The following is a 5220-nucleotide window of genomic DNA, read 5'->3' on the forward strand; positions in this document are numbered from 1 at the left end:
CGCTGATTGGAGCCGCCGCATCAGCTGGGGCCGCGGCTGCCCCTTTAAAGCGACAGCAGCCACCGCCACCCCCACGAGGACACCCCCCTGTCCCCTGTCCCCGCACCCCGACCCCTCCGCCACAGCCGCTTCTGCAGCGCAGCATCCCCCGGGAGCATCCCCTGGACCCCGCTGGGCAGGGGAAACTGAGGCACGCACAGCCCCTGCCCGACTGCATCGAAACAGCCCCGGGGGTTTTATGGGGGGTTGTAAAAGCTCAATTTGGGCTGTGGTGGAGTCCGTTTGATTAAAATGGGATTTTGGGGGTGTTCTCCCACTGTTTGGAGGAAACGGGGATTGCCCACCCGGTTGTGGTTAAAGCGCGTTTGATTCTTGGGAGCATCCTCTCGATCCTGCTATGGCAGGGGAAATTGAGGCACACAACCTCTGATCCCCTCTCCAAACCCAATAAAAAGACCCCAAGGGTTTTTGGGCCCATAAAACTTCGATTTAGGGTGCCACGGAGTAATGTCCATTTGATTAAAATGGGATTTTTGGGGTGTTTTCCTGCTGTTTGGAGGAAATGGGGATGCCCCCACCTGGATGTGTTTAAGGCTCATTTGGAGCATTAGTTGGGAGCATTCTCTGGATTCCACTACGGTTGGGGAAACTGAGGCACACAGCTCCTTGCCCCTCCCCAAACCTGACAAATAGACCCCAAGGCTTTTTGGGGCACATAAAACCTCACTTTGGGGTGTCGTGGAGTAATAGTGATTTGATTAAAATGGGATTTTTGGGGTGTTTTCCTGCTGTTTGGAGGAAATGGGGATGCCCCCACCTGGATGTGTTTAAGGCTCATTTGGCGCATTAGTTGGGAGCATCCTCTGGAACCCACTATGGCAGGGGAAACTGAGGCAACACAACCTCTGATCCCCTCCCCAAACCCAATAAAAAGACCCCAAGGCTTTTTGGGCACATAAAACCTCGATTTGGGGTGTCGTGGAGTAATGTCCATTTGATTAAAATGGGATTTTTGGGGTGTTTTCTTGCTGTTTAGAGGAGATGGGGATGCCCCCACCTGGATGTGTTTAAGGCACATTTGGAGCATTATGTGGGAGCAACCCCTGGATCCTGCTATGGCAGGGGAAACTGAGGCACACAGCTCCTTACCCCTCTCCAAACCCAAGAAAGACCCCAAGGTTTTTTGGCGCCATAAAATCTCAATTTGAGGTGTTGTGGAGTAACAGTAATTTATTTAAAATGGGATTTTTGGGGTATTCTCCCCATGTTTGGAGGAAATGGGGATGTCCCCACCTGGATGTGTTTAAGGCAGGTTTGGTTCTTGGGAGCATCCTCTGCATCCTGCTATGGCAGGGGAAACTGAGGCACACAACCCCTCACCCCCTCCCCAAACCAAATAAAACGACCCCAAAGCTTTTTTGGGGACATAAAACCTCAGTTTGGGTTGTAGTGAAATAAGGTTGGTTTATTTAAAAATGGGATTTTGGGGTGTTCTGCTGTTTGGAGGAAATGAGGATCCTCCACTGGGAGGGTGTTTAGGATATATTTGGTTCTTGGGAGCAACCTCTGGATCCTGCTGTGGAGGGGGAAACTGAGGCACACAACCCCTCACCCCCTCCAGCAATAAGGCCTCAACATTTTTGGGGGGCTTGAAACCCCAATTGGAGGAGTTATGAGGCAACATTAATTATTAGAAAAGGGGATTTTGGGCACGTTCTCCCACTGTTCAGAGGAAATGGGGATCCCCCTCTGGGATGGTGTTTAAGGAACATTTCCTTACAGCAGAGGGATCCTCCAAACCCCCTCAGGACCTGTGGGACACAGCCAGCCCCCAACACCCTCCAAAACAAAGCAAAGCTTTGTCATTTCACCCCCAGCTCTGCTTGGCTCTCCCTGATGCCGAGCCAGGGGTGGATTTTATCACCCCAACACCCCCAGCCTCAGCCAGGAGCTGGCTCCCCAAAATCCTCGTTCTGGGTGTTTGTGGGGGCCCTGTGCAGAGTCCCACGGTGCTCCCCCACCTCCAGCACCAGGACAGGCTCTGCCCCAGGCAGGAAAAGCCCCCCAGGAGGGGATCCTCTGATGGTGACCTTGGTGATGGTTGTGTGCCTCAGTTTCCCCCTCCACAGCAGGATGCAGAGGGTGCTCCCTAAAGCCAAATGTATCCTAAACACCCTCCCAGTGGAGGATCCTCATTTCCTCCAAACAGCAGGAGAGCAACCCAAAATCCCATTTTTAAATAACCAACCACTACAACCCAAACTGAGGTTTTATGTCCCAAAAAGCCTTGGGGTCTTTTTATTTGGTTTAGGGAGGGGGTGAGGGGTTGTGTGCCTCAGTTTCCCCAACCATAGCAGGATGCAGAGGATGCTCCCAAGAACCAAACCTGCCTTAAACACATCCAGGTGGGGACATCCCCATTTCCTCCAAACATGGGGAGAACACCCCAAAAATCCCATTTTAAGTAAACCACTGTTACTCCACAACACCTCAAATTGAGATTTTATGCCTCCAAAAAGCCTTGGCGTCTTCCTGTTGAGTTTGGGGAGGGGTAAGGAGCTGTGTGCCTCAGTTTCCCCTGCCATAGCAGCATCCAGAGGATGCTCCCACCTAACGCTCCAAATGTGCCTTAAACACATCCCGGGGGGGACATCCCCATTTCCTCCAAACAGCAGGAGAACACCCCAAAAATCCCACTTTTATCAAATTACTGTTACTCCACAACACCTCAAATTGAGGTTTTATGCCTCCAAAAAGCCTTGGGGTCTTTCTGTTGAGTTTGGGGAGGGGTAAGGAGCTGTGTGCCTCAGTTTCCCCTGCCATAGTGGGATCCAGAGGATGCCCCCAACTAATGCTCCAAATGTGCCTTAAACACATCCAGGGGGGGATCCCCATTTCCTCCAAACAGCAGGAGAACACCCCAAAATCCCATTTTAATCAAATCACTGTTACTCTACAACACCTCAAATTGAGGTTTTATGCCCCCAAAAGCCTTAGGGTCTTTCTACTGAGTTTAGGGAGGGGTAAGGAGCTGTGTGCCTCAGTTTCCCCTGCCATAGCAGGATCCAAGGGATGCTCCCAAGAACCAAACACACCTTAAACACATTCAGGTGGGGGATCCCCATTTCCTCCAAACAGTGGGAGCACACCCCAAAAATCCCATTGGGTCATTGGGATGGTGACCACCTCCAAAACCCATTCCTGCCCCCAACCCTCCTGCAGACACCACCCAAAGTTGCATGTGGATCCACACCAGCCTGAAAACAGAGCAGCACAGCAGCTCTGAAGGGCACTGGGGGCATCCCCAGAGCCTTGGGCATTCTCATCCCACCTTCCCAGCTCCTCTGGCTCCCCCAGCCACTCCCAGCTGCAGACACCCTTGTGGTAACGTCCTGCACTTGTTTAGACTCAGCCCTGGTTGCTGTGCTCAGTAACTCCTTCCAGATGTGAGCAGCTCTTTGCATAACGTCCCCGTGGCCACGTCCTGCCTCTGCTGGGTTCATTGCAGAGCTTTTGAGATTTATTTTTTCATTATTTTTTTTTTTTGTTAATGCTCTTTCTCGTTCTCAGCCCTGCACAGCTCCAGAGGAAAAAAAATTCCTGGCCAGTGCCACCAGAACATGGTCCCTGTCAGAAAGGTTTTTGTGAGATGAGTGTTCGGCCTGTCTGACATCTCTCCTACCCTGGAAAGTTTTCCAAAAAGCTACATAAACTCCTGGAAATGCAGCCAGTGCTGGGGGTGAGGGTGAGATGAGGCTGGAGGTGGGAGACAGGGATTTAAGCTCTACCTCAGGGCCCAAATCCCTGTGGCCTTTTCATGGATGTGGCACAGGGGACCAGGGAGCTCCAGAACTTGGAGTCCTCATAGCTCTGGGACATGGAGGTCTGCAGGGGTGGCCAAAGCCCTGGTGCCACTCTGAGGGGCTCACCAAGAGGTTTTTTGGAAGAAGCTGAGCCCACCTCTCACATGGAGATGTGGTCTTGGCCAGGTGCAGTTTTCCTTCCTGGTGAGGGAGAAGCTGTTCCTGCTGGGGCCACCAAGACAAGGGGAAAAACCTTGGAAGGGGCACAAGCAATGACACGCTTGTGTGAAACCCTTTCTTTTGAGCACAGAAATGTTCCTGAGACACAAAACACAGGTGGTGTCCTGGCCACAGCCACCCAGGGGCTCCGTGGGGTCTGCTGAAAGAACCTCCTGAGGGTCCCTGCAAATCCCACCCCACCCCACCTGGTGAGATCCCACCCAGCCTGGCCTGGGGGCTTTGTGGTGATGGTTCATGGGGCATGGGGGTGACTGATCCCTCGTTGGAGCTTCTTCAGCTGCTGGGATTGCTGGCTGAGGGTAACTCCAAGCTCTTGGTGCCTTCATATGAAGTTCTGGAAGTCCTGGAGTCTTCCTGGAAGGCTGTGGGCTGGGAAATGGCTCTGGCACAGCTTGCACAGCATCACTGACTGTGAAAAATGATGAAGGGAAGGTGAACAGGGTCCAGAGTTCTGCTCAGTTCCTGTTAGGGAACAGGCTCTCCAGGAAGGCAAAGTTCTGGAGAAACTGGCAACAAGGGGCACATGGAGTGAGCTTGTTGACACAGAAGTGTTGGTTCTCCTCCCTGGGACTTCCCAGCAGCGTGGTGGCCACAAAAGGGACATCTGCAGCTTCACCTCTTCCTTGAGGAGGAGTTTCTGTGGTGTCCCCCCTTCCCAGGCCATGAGATGGCAACTGCAAGGTCACAGAGGGTCTTAAATGAAAGATCAGCCACAACAACACTGAGGAAAATGTTTAGGGAAACCAGGAGAAGTTCCTGTTTCCTTGGTTCAATTGACAGCTGGTATTTCCATTTGCAGTTCCATGGTTTCAGACTTCCCCAAAGGAAGTGTCATCAAGGACAAGGGACCATCAAGGACAAGGCACCTGAAGAAAGCTGAGACCCTGAAAGAGCTCAGGGAGCTTTGGGTTTGTGAGGAACCACGCAAGAACCTGGAGGTGTTTGTGTAGATGGGGCACTGGGGACAGAGTTTGGTGGTGGATGTGGCAGTGCTTGGCTGTTAAGGGTCAGACCTGATGACCTTGAGGGTCTTTTCCAAATTAATGGTTCTGTGCAGAGCCAAATGGACCTGGAATGATGAATTCCAAGGTGGAACCATGGCTCTGCCTGCCTGGGATTCCCTGCTTTTACAGCTGTGCTCTGCTGAGCATCTCCTCTAGGCTGGAATTCCCGTGGA

The sequence above is a fragment of the Haemorhous mexicanus genome, chromosome 1, assembly GCF_027477595.1.
Source record: "Haemorhous mexicanus isolate bHaeMex1 chromosome 1, bHaeMex1.pri, whole genome shotgun sequence".
In the NCBI taxonomy this organism is placed as follows: domain Eukaryota; kingdom Metazoa; phylum Chordata; class Aves; order Passeriformes; family Fringillidae; genus Haemorhous; species Haemorhous mexicanus.